Raw genomic sequence first — 16,026 nt, forward strand, 5'->3', positions numbered from 1 at the left:
CCCCACCCTCAGGTGAGCTAAAAAGGTTAAGTTTACAATACAATAAGTTGTTAAAGTTGGTTTCTGGAAGAACAGACTTTGAAAATTTTCTTAATAAATATTGACAAATTTTTTACCTTTTTAAGCTTTAGTTTTTAAGATCTGTGTACAAACATAGAATTGTGAGCAAATCTCAAATATGGTTAGTAAATAGAAATTGTAAACAATTAAACACAAGAAACATGCACTACATGTATAACAAATAAAGAACACAATTTATTTTTTCGAAATGAATCATATATATACATGTATATACCTATATATTTCCGTCAGCGATATCAAACTCTATTTAAACTGAATAAACTCGAGAAAATGCCGAGCATCTCAACAAAACCTATTGCATTAATCTACATGTACCATTACGCAAAAGATAATGCCGAATTACCGATAGAATGAATTGTATTTCAGTACCCCTACATCCGATTTTGCTTAATTTGCGCAGGAAAACAGTTAACTGTTTGATTTACCGAAGTCTCTGTTTGATTTGATACGTAAAAATCACGAAATACAGACGATAGTTTCCAGGTTACAAAGCATAATGAGAACGAAACGAAAATCAGAACAAGCTAACACCAACGTCATGTGTGAAAACTGTCAACGCATTGAAATATTTAGCCTCAATTTACTTCACAAAATCGGCACCAATATATTTTGTATGTTTCAAAATTTCCCTTCATACGTGAACTGTTGCACAACAAGCAAATTCATCATAGTCAGATCGACCCTTTTTCGTATAATGTCATGGCTGCTTTAAACAAAGAACCTCGTTTTAGAAATATGGAATCATTTTACCGGATGTCGAACCCGAAGCTATTAAACTGATTGAAACACGCCTTTTCTTTATTATTATTTTCGTAATAACTCAGATTTGAAACAGAATTACCACTTAATTTTTGCAATTTATATTTTCCTTCCCATAAGGATAATTTATGCTAAACTAGGTTGAATTTGCCTCGGTAGTTCTTGAGAAGAAGATTTTTAAAAATGCACCCCCTTTTTCTACAGTTTCAAGGTTTTCTCCGCTTTGAATACAGATCAAACTTTTATTTCTGCAATTTATATTTGCCCTCCCATAAGGATGCTTTGTGCCAAATTTGGTTGAAATTGGATAGCGGTTTTAGAGAAAAAGTTCAAAATGTAAAAAGTTTACAGACGGACAGACGGACAGACAGACGGACGGACAGACGGACGACGGACAAAATGTGATCAGAATAGCTCACTTGAGCTTTCAGCTCAGGTGAGCTAAAAACGGAACGTGCAGATTTAAGAAAAAAATGTCAGTCCTTTTTTTGGATCTAGTGCTTGTACATCAATCAAAATCAAAATCAAAGACATTTTTGTTTTTTCCAACCATAGGAAATATAGCATAGGATATTCAAGCAGGTAGCATCGTGTGTGGGGAGCAACTTCATCCATCTTATTGTAACTTTAATTCAATTCAACTAAAATTCCTTATTTGCAGTTTCATTTATTACATTTACCGACAGAAGTGGAAAGGGGGGGGGGGGGCAAATTCATGACATTTCCCGGGGGGGGGGGGGGGTAAATGAATTTTTTGACATTTGGTTTGAAACAAATACATCTAATATCCATTTGATCGAGTGTTTTAAAAGAAGTGTATAGAATTAACATCCACACTTGACTTAGAATTGTTTGATGTACATTTAGTAAGACAACTTAGTTATATATTTTTCAAATGAATCGAAATCGCCTAAATTGATTGAAAATTAGGTAACACCCCGTTTCGGCTATTGAAGCGCCGCACCGAGCGGTCTTACAACACCTTTCATGATTTCAGTTTCCATGATCTTAGCTCCACACAATTTGAAAATAGACGCCAAATTTCTAGTATACAGTTTATTACACATCACAAATATAAACATTCCGAACAAATAATCCACAGAATAAAATCCAAGTAAACACAATCACATATACACGTAAATCCAAAAAAATAAACGAAATTAATAATCCAAGTGCTAAGTAAGTCCTATCTAAGTGAGTTCTGCGTCTAAGTACATGTAAGTTCTCCTATCTTCTCAGTAAGTTATCTGACTGTACTAGCTATTGTCGCGCTATATATTCCAAAGATCCGCTCCTGACGATCAGGAGCACATTTTAGGATCCTGACTATCAGGAGTCAATACACTGTATAATTATATAATTAATGATCAGTGTGGAGTGATTAGATGGGCGATTAAGATACTGATAAGATTTATAGCTTAAGTGTAGATAATGTGTGAACAATTAATTAATGAAGAATGATTTTAATGGAGATACCATATTAAACCGTTACACTATTAAGTTCCTCCAGTAAATATTTCAGATATATGAATACATATTTGTTTAAATTCAAACTGGTGATTCTTAGTTAATGATGATATTCCAACACCAACTATTACTTAGTACATTGTACAGTAATGTAAAAATCTGTAACAACTTCTTGCAATGACCCTCCTCCCTTCCCCCTTTCCACCGTTCACATGCATATATTTACATTTACTTTCTTTCCTCCTATTAAATTGCATTGATAGATTTGAGTGATATTTACGCATAACACAGAAGACCCAACCACTAAATCTGGTGCGTATGTATACATTCAGTCTTCCTTCAGAACATGCCTGACTCTCCTCTCGACTTCAAACCGGATCACGACCTGATATAATTATACCTGGGCTGATTAATATTTCATGGATGTAAATATTTTTTTAACATTTGAATGAATTCAATTGATTAATTTCTTAGTACACCAAATATAAATTCATCAAATTACAGAATGAAAAATAAATTGTGTTATTAGAATTAAAAACGTTGTGCACTATATTTGTCAGCATAATTCGACTGTTCCAATGGCTCTTCCGTTAATTGCGCATTACTCGTTGAATAAGGCCGATATTTTTTTTTAAATAAACCATATTTGCGGAAAGAGAACAAATGTTAAAAAACGTAAATATAAGCTAGCGCGCGTTATTCAATTTGTATGCACACACCGTTGCAGTTTCAAAAAATAAGGATTCAATGCTTAAGTATGGCTAAATTATTTTAAAGTCAGGATTACACATGTGCATGGTGAAAAGCCTGTTCACTAGAAAACTTTTGCTCACTGTCGTTTATTACATCCCAAACGCAAAGCATAAATGAAAACGAAACGAAAATCACAACAAGCTAACACCACTGTCATATGTGAAAACTGTCAACGCATTGAAATATTTAGCCTCAATTTACTTCACAAAATCGGCACCAATGTATTTTGCATGTTTCAAAGATTCCCTTTGTACACGAACTGTTGCACAACAAACAAATTCATCATTGTCAGCTCGACCCGTTTATCATATAGTGTCATGGCTGCTTTTAACAAAGAACCTCGTTTTAGAATTATGGAATACGAGTCTTGGTAAAATGGGTAAGCAAACCCGGGCCGGGGTAAAATAAAAGCCGGGGCAGATCGGCATTCGTCTTTTCCAATTACGCATTATTTTGCAGCAATATTTACAGCGAATACAAATATACTGGTCAGTAAATATCTTGAAATTTTAATGAGATTGGCAGATTAATAACTGTCAATCTTTTGTTTTACCAAGACTCATGGATGCTATAAATTGCTTGAAACACGCATTTCCTTTCTTATTATTTTCGTAATAACTCAGACTTGAAACAGAATTAGCACTTAATTTTTGCAATTTATATTTTCCTTTCCATAAGGATTACTTATGCTAAATTACATTGAATTTGATTCAGTAGGTCTTGAGAAGAAGATTTTTAAAAAGGCACCCCCTTTTTCTACAGTTTCAAGGTTTTCTCCGCTTTGAATGAAGATCTGTCTTTTAGTTTTTGCAATTTATATTTGCCTTTTCATAAGAATGTTTTGTGCCAAATGTGGTTGAAATTGGCCAAGCAGTTTTAAAGAAGAAGTTTAAAATGTAAAAAGTTTACAGACGGACAGACAGATGGACAGACGGACAAAATGTGATCAGAATAGCTCACATGAGCTTTCAGCTCATGTGAGCTAAAGACGTAACTAATTTCTAAATAATTTGTGAGGACAAAACTCTTAGTAATAAGTAGACAGGTCAGAACAAAATAACATGAGTTCCATTTACGTCTTTCAATAGGTCCTTGAATATTCGCAAATGCTACTTTTTACATAGTCATCCACATCAGGTTTGAGAATACTATATCTTGCTATTTTACAACAGCCATTGCTCAGGTTTTGTGGTCTGGCTGACAACGCCGTGGAAGCGCAGTATTAACGCTAACGAACCCAGAAGAAACGTCAAAATAGAGCAATGATCGCATCAACAGCTCTTTGGGTTTGCTGTTAGAGCACAGGAAAATGAAACACAACACGTTTAAACGCTGTGGATGCGCTGTAAGAGTGTGATAACGTTGCAGAAACATTACAAAGGACTCCTAGAGGTCTCTCTGCAAGCGCAAGAGAATTACAGTGTATCTACAGTTTGTCTACACTGCGATTATGTGCGTTACTTTAGCACGCCAACGGAGGTCTCGAGGCGCTGTTCGAGAACTTACGGCGCTGTCACAGCGACATCCCTCCGTTTCTACTGCGTGTTTATCAGAACGAAGAGCCATGGTGCTGCTTTGTGCATGCTCAAAGGGTGCGCCGTCGGACGACGTTCAACAATGTTTTAGGCGATCCCACCGCAACAAATAAATATGCCGTTGCTTGTCAAGGCGCTGTAGAAGATTTTACTGCGTGTACCTTGGCGTTTTAAATTTACATTATCTCAGGACGCAGCGGGATCGTTTTGAGGACGCAGCGGCGGTGTGACAGGGGTTTTTAATAGAGAGTCTTATACCGAGAACTTATTTATAGTATGACATAGAATATAAGATTTGACGAATGTTGAATAAATAAAATTAGCCAAATCGTTTCTTGAAAGTGCGCTTTAAGTATTTATAGGAAGAACTTTCCAGAACGGGGTAACCAGTAACGCGGGTTGACTTATTCACAACATGGCGGGAAAAATAGGACGAGTTCAACATGCATCGGGTAGACTTTGGTTTAATATATACCAGTCAAATAAATAATATGCATGCACTCGCGTTTTTAGATTACATACATGTATATGCCACTGAAAGAATTGGAAGACAACTGTAAATATTTTAAAAAAAAACCCTGTAAACCATGAACAGAATGTGTTGACAACTCTACGTCTATATGAATAAATTATGTAAACATAAAACGGTGATTTAAGCTGTATCGGAGAAGGGTTTATGCATTTTTTGCTTAGATCTTCATTCCAGCCTGCTCCTATTAATGTCCAGCCATTTGTTTTTTAATTGCATTTTTTGAAGAAGGTTAAAAAAAAAATAATTAACATAAAAATTTATATAAAAATCCATGGAAATTGTTATTTCTTGCTTGCACGGAAGTTATATAATCAAGTATTATATAAGGAATAAGGAATCATTCTTTGAGTATTATGAGGTGAAAATTTTGGTCGGGGCGTGATCAAATCCAATAAAGCCCGAAGGGCTTTATGATAGATTTGATCACGCCCCGACCGAAATTATCACCTCATAATATTCAAAGAATGATTCCTTATTACTTATATTTATATAATTTTTAGCCATCGTATGACTAAATACTTAAATAAAAAATACGCAAACCCCGCTGGCGCCTCATTTTGGCGTCATTTGTATTATGGGTTATATAGTACAAAATCGATACGTAGTGTTATCACAGGCAAAGACGCTGGAAAATGTAAATATATATAAATCTCTCTCTCTCTCTCTCTCTCTCTCTCTCTCTCTCTCTCTCAAATTCATTGAGGTTGATAAATCAAATTTAATTTCACTTAGTAGCCAGTTTTGCAAGGTTTTTGTAATTCTTGCTTATTGCTGTGCTCGCCACAACAGTAGCACCGTAAAACATATTACGCTTTTGAGATAAATACATGCATAATATTTCTCAGAAAAGTGAGGACACCAACACTCGATAGTGATTAAAATAACTATCGACAAATAAAATTGCCCAGAAAAAACGCATGCTATCTAACACATCACATGACGGGAGTGCATTGAAGTCGACCGATTATTTCTGAAAACTCGCATGCACAGAATTGGTAAGGTAAATAAATAAGAATGCGGAAAAAGAAACAAAGGGATAAGATATAGGTCGTTCGTTGGAAAACAAAATACCCTACTAATGCAGTGTCAGTCTACATGTATGCTCGTCAATACAAACAAGCCCCTACACGATCAACTGTCCCAACCAAACCAAACCCCATATATACATAACATGCATCTAACAACTGTTCTAAAGCTTGAGAAAAATTAAAAAAGAACCGATAAGATTCAAATCCTCATAATGCAATGCATTATTTTGTAATCATATTTTTTACCTTCATATAAAAATTCTTCTTCTCGTTTGCATTCCATGCAATAAGTGATTTTAAAATAACAGTTTATCAAACCGTGCTTTTTCAACAAGATTTACATTCCCTACTGGAAAGTCTAGCGTTTCATATTTTTTTGGACTGTGTAAAGATATTACAGGTATTACTTTGATATAATTACATTTTTCCCTTGCTGCAGGGAACAGCTCAGTATGATCTATTGCCCTCGGCCGTTGTATGTGGTTGATTGGATATCCCTTGAACTGCTGAATATCATTTATTATTTGTGACCTTTTAGGTTTATAAATTTTGATTAAACTTTTATATTTATTAGTTTACCGATTTTAAAGATTGAATAAATCTTTGTCAATTTACATTTCATAAAAATTAAACTTATTACTTTTCATGGTGATAATGATGAAAATGCATTCTTACCTTTAAAAGAATAATCAATATTCTCTTTTTCAGTGTTAGTAATAAGTGATTTTCCTTCTTCCGATGCATTATTTCTTTCTATATCAGTACCTCTTTTTCTTCTGTGAAATTCTAGAATTCCAGAAATGTTAATAAGTCTTGGTCGATATTAACTAATATTATATCATATCATTATACTTAGTTTTAAATACAAGGTTTTTGCATACGTGATACAACTTACTTATTAATACCATTATCACACCCCTTGTGTAACTCCTCTGATATGTCCGCTTATGAATATTAATCAATGCATACTTAAACAAACGATTTTTATGGCGTAGATACTTATACTGTATTTGTCATTTATAAATTCGATGTTTAAAAAAACCTAGTGTAAAATCGATTAAATATTAACCAATGTTAACTGTGATATCACAGGTTAAATAACCAAAAAAAATGAAGTATAATATACGTTTTATTCGTATTTTGTTTGGCCCTCTGGCTAATGTTATTGTCTCGGACCCATAATGGTGTACATGTAATATGAAAAGGGCAATATGTATTATTCTCTATTTAAAAAAAAAAAAGACTCACTTCTTTTTTTACGGTAGAAGTACAGCATGTAGGATATAAAACACACAATAACAACGACGATTCCTATTACAATCACGATCCAGAGCCAGTCATCCTGGTTATTTTCTGTTGTTTTATGACGGCGAGTAGTGTTTGGAGAGCTGGAGACATTTAAAATCAGTATTGATAAATATTACTATCATTACTTATTTTTTTTATTAAATGAACAATAGATAGATGATTTGTGTCAATTGTCATTGATTATTATCAATGATAATAATAAAGTCGAAGTAGTGAAAATATTATAATTTTTATAATATTTACTCTGTCTTCTTCTCTTCAAAAATGATCTGGTTAAAAAAGGGGGCCTTCAGGTCTTGACGGTGACCTGAGTACCGTAGCTTTTAGATTGACATAGTAGTGATAGTAGTAATAGTTTTTGTAAACTTTAATAAAACTATGTAGTTATCATTGCTGATAACCACAGAACTATTGTGAAGATCTGTGCTTAAAAATATTCCATTAGTAGCAGATTGAAGCATAATTTACTGCATGTTTAGTAGGTTTTGATCTTTAACTACCTAACGCTTCAAATAAATGTTTATGTGCATGCATTTCTGAATGTTCACACCCCTCCCTCCAAAAAAAAATTAATTAATATCATATCACATTTTTTTCTTGAAAATAAAAACGTCAACTATTTTTTAAAACATACGAACTAATTAACTTAGAAATATTGGAAGAAAAATAAATTATACTCTGTCCCAAGATATTCTGGATTCACATTTGGCTTAATTGCTTGATATTTATAAATTCCTCAGGATTCAAACGATGTTCATTCAAAAGGATGGACAATTTCCAAGAGTTTTCAGTCGAAACGCCCCTGTTAGCTTATCAGGTTTTAATACAATGCTAAAAAATGTGATATCCTCGGAGATTTTGTGTTGCAACAAGCCCGGATGATAACGTTAAAAAATTGCGCGATGTATTCCGAGTGTATTATGAATGGAGAAAAGATGTGAACATTCCCCATTATAAATCTCCGTACGGAATCTGTTTTCGTTCCTGTGGATTTTTCTGAGTGAAAGTTGATAACGTGTCAATGAAATTATCTTGGAAAATATCCCTTTCAACTATTTCAATTGCACTTCTTTCACAGGTATGTGTATTTTTAATAAAAATCGTCCAAATGTGCTGCATAAATATCTTGGGACAGACTATAATGACATTTTTCCAAAGTTCATTTAGCGAATCAGGGAACACAAAATCTAAAAGTTGAAAAAAAAGTTTTGACCCCTGTATTTAATAAAGTTATGTATTTTATTTTGCTTTACTAGGGCAACAGGCAAAACTTTAAATTCTAAAGAAAATAATAAGCCAGTTAACCATTAAATAAAAAAACTGTTATGAGATATTTAAAATGCTGTTATAAATTCAATTTTTTATTTCCTTTTTTAATATACTTTCAACACAAAATATCTTTATGTCCATTTACCAATAAAAAATAACCATAAGGCTGAAAATGTGTTTTTCACGCAATGCTTGACTTAAAGATATGCATAAATACTGGAAAAATATATTTAAAATAACTTTTTAAAAGAATGGAAAATGGATGCAGGTGTGCTATGAAAAATGTGGTATTCATCTTGTGGAGATTTTGGTAAAAATAACTTAAGTAGTTAAGCTATGAATTTTTTTTAATATTATATACCATGTTAAACTAGCATTTCAAGAGAAAATGCATTTTTTGATGTTTTGAAGAAAAAAAACATTTGTAAAAAAGAAGGGAAAATCGGTGGAATTTTGGTTTATCTCTATTAAAGCTCCAGAGGCGGCTACAAATTGTAAACTTATGGTAAAAAGAGACCTTCAGGCCTTTAATAGTCAATTATTATTACATTCACAGTTTCATTGATAATGCACACAAAATTCATACTGTTTATTTGTACAAGCATACATAGCACAGGAAATTGAAGTAGATTTTCTAAGATAGAACACATATTAAATTCAGTAAGGCCATGTAAAATTGTAAAGGACGAAAAACGACAAAAGGTTAACTGGGAAAAAACATTTGTCTTACTATATATTTGCCCCCCCCCCCCACACACACACCGCAAATAAAAAGCCCCAACCCCTGTCCCATAGGCAGTGAATTTTACAATTTCGAAAGAGAACATTATAGACAAATTAACAATGCAATTTTTTTTATCTCCCAACACTAAAAATACAGAGGTAAAATACTGTAAAATGAAATAACTTTCAATATATATGTATTATCATATTGGACCTCCCCAAGGGTCCTGAACCCCTGACCCAGGGATCAATAATTTCACAATTTAGGTAGAGGGCTTCATGAATACCGTAACCATGCATTCAGTTTGTCTCCTCCTGCTGTGGATGTGAAAAGGCAATTTTCTATGATTTAATATTTTTTTCATGTCGGATGTTATGGACATATATGTCGAAACTTCTCTTATTCTTTAGACACTTTAAACCAAAAATTGTAACAATTGACCTTGTGGTTTTGAAAAAGAGGTTAAGAATGTAAAATGTTAATAGACGACGCACGACGGACGACTAATAACGACGCACAAAGACCGATTGCAATAGCTTACATGAATGGCTAATGTGATCTAAAAGTTTGAGACATACCTTACTACACTTTATCAATCTTTCTCTAACAAATGTACACTACCTTTTACAAGATTCTTCGGCCAGGAAACAACCGTTCCCGATAGATATGCAAGCTGGGTCTGTAAAACACAAATTAATTTTCTTACTTTTATTAGTTTAGTTATAGCAGTTACATAAGTTAAAAAGAATATATATATATATATATATATATATATATATATATACTGATTCTAGTCACGTATAATGGTGTTGGTACAAAATGTGAAGCAAAGAAATCTTAATGCAGTCATTAGATGATTTTTTAATGTAATATTGAGAGCTTGATACGTTTTTTAAATTAAGCAGGAAGTAAAGACAATCTCAAAGCTGAAAATGATGAGTCAATGAAGTTAAAAAAAAATATTTATCCTACATTTTTCCTACATGCAACCCCAAGTCACGTATAGATTTTTGTTAACAAATTTTATCATTTATATAATTTTTCTTCTTTGTTTATATTTCAGATGATTTAGAGGGGATGTACATGTACCATGCATGACTTACACCACCACTTACATTCAAATATTCTTCTGCTTTGATAAGAGGTATTGTGGCATCCATGTATGAAGTGACGGCAGCTGAATGAATCAACGTATGAACCCTTTTTTTCCAGGTATAAACAGAGACCTAAAATCAAAGTATACCCAAATGTATGGACTCTCGTTATCAATACATTAAGTTGTCATAACGTTTGTGGTATATTACCGCCTCAAAATTAATAAATTTATAGAGAAAATGTGCTAGTATATCTAAATATCTTTTTTGCAAACATAATATACTGACTTGTCAACGGTTTAAAAATATTTTGCATATGATACCGTGCACCTTCTTGAATCCATATCCAAGGTTCTATATAACAGAACTCTAACAGTTCCGTGAGCTTTTCGTTCGGTAAACAAGTGTAGCCATTAGTCCTGTTACAGTTTAGAGCTGACGACCTCTTGTTCCACTCCGATTCATTTCTTGGACAAAATGGTGTTGAGTATACTGGGAACTTATAACCATCAAGCTTTTTCTGAAATATAAAAAGTTAATTTTTTTTATTCATCTAGTATTTATGAGAAAAATTTAATAAAACAAAAAAAATGTGTCAAAAAGTATAATATATTTCATATCCACAAATTTCTGTAAACAGACCGGTCAGCAGCGGATGCTTACTCCATGGCACCTGATCCTACCTCTAATTTTGTAAAGGGGCGTGTTTGCCCTGGTCCTGTTTTGTATTTTCCCCTGGACATTTGATTAAGAATACTGTTCGTATTGCCACATTCCATTTTCATTTTGATATATTTTGAAGTAACAGCTACAGATATAGCTGAAAATTCTATGACTGAAAGAATTTTTCAATCATCTTAACTTCCAGTATTTTCATTTTACCGTTACTTGGCCATGGAGTAGGTTACCGATCTTGTTATATCTAGTACAAAGCGAATCACGGTAATAAAGGGGAGGGTGTACTGTTACAATATTAATACTCTCTTATCAAATTTTGAATATATCTAATGAAAATTGGCAAGTCCTGCAGAGAAAGACCAAAGGTTTTTATTGCATAACGCATTAAAATTGCTGATAGATTTAAACCATGCGTTAAGCGTGTTTTGTGACTTTTTCTTATTCTCCAGTGAGTAAAGATGGAGGCATACTTCTTTTGTCCTATCAAGGTTGTAAATTCATAAAAGGTAATGTGTTTCTTTCTTTGGGAAAAAGAAAAATATTGAAATATCATTACATAAATGGAAGTAAAAGTACAGGTAGATACATTAATATGGCATTTTTTGTGGTATGTCTTTTCTGACTACAAGGGAAACTACCAATTCAATTCTGCAATAGAGCTTCTGAATGCAAAATTTGTTAATGAATTGTAGAAGTCGGATTGAAAGAAAGATTTACTTTACAGATACAAGATAGTGACAAAGCTACTCTCGGGAACACTTGCGTCTCTAAAGCTCATCTTTATCTGATGATTTGAACTACATGATAACACAGTATTAAATTTTTAGCATAAAAACTCTGCCAATTACGTATGACATTTCAACCTCTACGATTCAAACAAAATGATATAGATTTACAGACAGCATATTCCCAGTGCTCATCAGACCGTGGTAGACGGGTCGTGATTTTGTAAAATAGCTGCTAAATGGCAAATAGAAGTATCAAATTATATTCCTTGCATTTTTTGCCGAAAAAGAATTTCTTCTGCATGATAAATAGAATACATTTGTATCTTTAGACTAAAACTGCATTTAAAAAAATTATCGATGGTCTGAACATTGTAAAATTTTCTGACAATGATAAACTATGATGTGGGTATATAAGAAAAAATTCCAAGATTCCTTACTAATTACTTTATATGTAAATGATGACAATAAACTCAGGCGCAATTTGAATACAATTTTTAATCCAATCATGCGATGGGTAAATAGTTAAAAATTAAAAGGCCATATGGTACGTCATGTAATTATGTGAATTTTGTTATGTTTTCATTGAACATTATTCATGCATAAAAGCAAATACATGTAATGTACTTACACATTCGTTTAATACGAAAATAATTGACAAAACTATTCCCCAAATCACAAGACGCACTATGGTAGGTAGACGCATTTCTTCTTAAATGATTTAAAACTGCACTCGATCTGAAATCAAAACTACATTTTAAAAATAGTTGAGTGTTCTTTTGAAGCAACAAATGGGTTGTTTTTTAAAAACATTGAAAATTTAAACAACAATACAATTTGTGATTGATTAAAACAATGGATTCAACATAATTAGTATTATTTTACCAACGATCCCAAGGTCCCTGTACCAGGCATTAAGAAAGAAACCAGTGATTTAAAATAGCATCCATAATAGTGATACTATTCAACAATGTAAAATAAAAAAACATTTGTAGGCACGTCCTTGACATTTGGATGTTCAGGGTTTATAAACAGAATTCCGTGATCAAAGTTGCTTGGTTTTATTTTATTTCAGCTATCACGGTATCACATAATTTTCTATACAAACAAACATTTAAGACAGTTTTAAACTTTCTCTTCTCTACACCAGCAAAATTGGTCTCTTTTCAAAGATAGAAATATTCGAAAAAATGAAATTTTAACTCGTGTTTAATAACACAAAAAGCAAAATTCATTCGTCATGAGTGTGAGGATAAGGATAACGAACGGAAACTAAAGGTTACCGTTTTGTTTCGTACCCTGATTGCTTGGGTTTATTGTACGGCATAGTTAACATCAAACATTAGCATTGAACATATAATCTTAAGAACGAAATAAACCTCATAGGTTTATCTCAGATCTTCCATACATATTTGAAAGGTAATTTACCTTAATTTATGCAAATGCCTAGGTCGTAATATAATCACACCGCCTTTATAAGAAGCGATATGCTGCATTACCCTTTTAGGTTAAGTCTGTTTTGTAAACATACTTTGTATATCATTCGTCCCATAAAACTATTGTTTATGATCAGGAAATAACTGAATATATGAATAAACTCAATATAATGAATATACATATATGAAACAAAACATCGTTTTACAGCGTTCATTAAACTTGATACTGTAAGTCGTTATAATTCCATGGTGTTAAAATTTCACAATTTCTATTAAAGAATCAATCGTGATGGTTTTAATTTCACGCTGCTTAAAAATCAATTGATCAGAATCTATAAGCATTGAAACGATTTTAAAATCTAATGATAGTATTTACGATGGGTTTAATTTCGAGGGAAAATATTTAATCGCAAACATAGTGAAATTAAAACAATCGTTATTATGTTCCAATCTACAGTATACCATTAGACAAAGTAATTTTAATTGAGAGAAACTTTAATGAAGAATGACTCGTTTTCTTATTTATTTTCCAAAGTATATGTTTGTCGAAAACTTTGAAAACCAGACTATTGTTTAAAACATAAACATTTTTCTGGAAAAAAAATTGTGGTGTTCTTACTTTTACACAAAAGTGTAATGTATATCATGATAAAACACAAGTACATACAACACACTATGTATGTCATATTAATTGGAAGAATTTCTAGCAGCGGACCAACTGTTATTTCAGAGAAAATAAAAAATACGCTGAACGTTATTTTAATCGAGAAAAAATTAAAAAATTCTTTTTTAAAAAGTTCCAATGCATGAACATGTATGTCCTAAATGATATGTGTCATGTTACCTAAGCTAGTTTAACATCTTTCATCTATATATAACACTTATATTAATCAAACACATGTATTTATTATAGCATTAAATCAGGATTTTTTGAAGTATACACTCTCATAACTGCAGCGGTGTGTGCATACAAATTGAGTAACGCGCGTTAGCGCGTTATGAAATTTTGTATTCACACACCGCTGCAGTTATAAGAGTGTATACTTCAAAAAATCATGATTTAATGCTTATATTTACATTTTATTTAACTTCTTGCCTTGTCTGCAAATGTGATTCATACATTAAAGTTCCTATCTTATCCTAAGGGTAAGTTAATATTAATGGAAGAGCCACAGTAACAGCCACAAGCGTGAACTTTGATTTTCGCTTGTGATGTTGCAGTTTAAAGCGTTCATCGTTTGTGACGTCATAATAAATCTCGTCAATTTGACCTTTGACTACTTGTTGCATTTAGAGGCATTTAAACATCACGAAATTTAATGGAAAAACACAGTAGAATGTAAATATATAAAAATATCGTATAAAAATTGGCAAGCAGTGCAGAGAACGACCTTATATATTTCGACGTTTAACCAATACGTGATACGAATAAAAATTAAGCATTTGCGATTTACACAGTATTTTGATATGTACAGACGCTACTTGATAAGTGGTTATCAGACCGTGCTGTTATAAAGAAGGCAAAATACGCCAGGTATAAAGATTAAATTTCATTTCACGCCCTTCTTTACTTCAACAAGCAGTCCTGTTTTCCTGCATCATGCATTTTGATATGAATTAAGAAATGAAGATAATAATTTTTCTATTGATCGACGTATCAAAGAAAAAATTGACCGGAAAACTTCATCAATGCGCGTAGCGCATTGATGAAAAAGTTTTCCGGTCAATTTTTTCTTTGATACGTCGATCAATAGAAAAATTATTATCTTCATTTCTTATCATTTAATAAAACATTTTCAAATTAAAAAATGTGAAGTGTCATTGATCAAAAATGTAAATAATGTAAATGAAGCGGCGCGTATGAATACAAAACAACAACAGCAACAATATTCAAAATGGATTCGCCTTCAGCTGTGCTGAATTTAATGGATTAAACACAAATAGTGAGTTAAAATCTGAACCGGCTGAATTGAAAACGAAAGGAAAATACATGCGATAGCTTGTGATATTATTCACTGTGCAGAAAAACTCGTAATAAAACAAGTTTTCATGTGAGATCGCTGGAATATGCAACTGGACATAACAGTCCAAGGAGAGGCGATCGTGGACGAAAATAGCTGATATGTCGACAAAGAATAGTATGTATAAGCGACTCTTGTAAACGTTGTGGTGACTATTGATAGCCAGTGATGTATTTAAATGGTATATCTGCCGCTTGGAATGCGCCGAAGGAGTTGATGCCTTGCTCATAGCTTTTCTCTACGACGCTTATTCTGATGACCGATCATGTACGTGTGTAAATTTAAAACTTATCGTTACCAAATTTGAACAGCAGTGTTACCGTGAAAGTGTATAGGCCTATATGTTCGTTATAATATTCCTGGAAAAGGAACAGCCAGCCTCGCTGCAAATGTTGATTGATCTCAAGCAGACGAAATCGTGTGAAGACGCTTAATTTTCTATTTCGTGAATCAAATAATGTGTTTTGTTTATTTTTGAAGGTTTAACTTTCAAGTTTTTATGTTTATAAAGTTGTATTTTGTTTGCTGACAATAAAACAGACACAACTTTACATTTTGTTGACAGTGTTTATCTTGGAAATTCCCGTTCTATAAATAGTGTTAGATCAGAACAGTT

The 16,026-nt window shown here is 32.6% G+C and overlaps 1 protein-coding gene across 1 annotated transcript in view; it reads right to left on the reverse strand.

Moving 5' to 3' along the window:
- Positions 1 to 16,026, reverse strand: part of LOC128163320 (uncharacterized) — a 100,422-nt gene that overhangs the window by 83,456 nt on the left and 940 nt on the right. The window lies entirely within an intron of this gene.

Source organism: Crassostrea angulata, chromosome 9 (assembly GCF_025612915.1).
Source record: "Crassostrea angulata isolate pt1a10 chromosome 9, ASM2561291v2, whole genome shotgun sequence".
NCBI classification, from domain to species: Eukaryota; Metazoa; Mollusca; class Bivalvia; order Ostreida; family Ostreidae; genus Magallana; species Magallana angulata.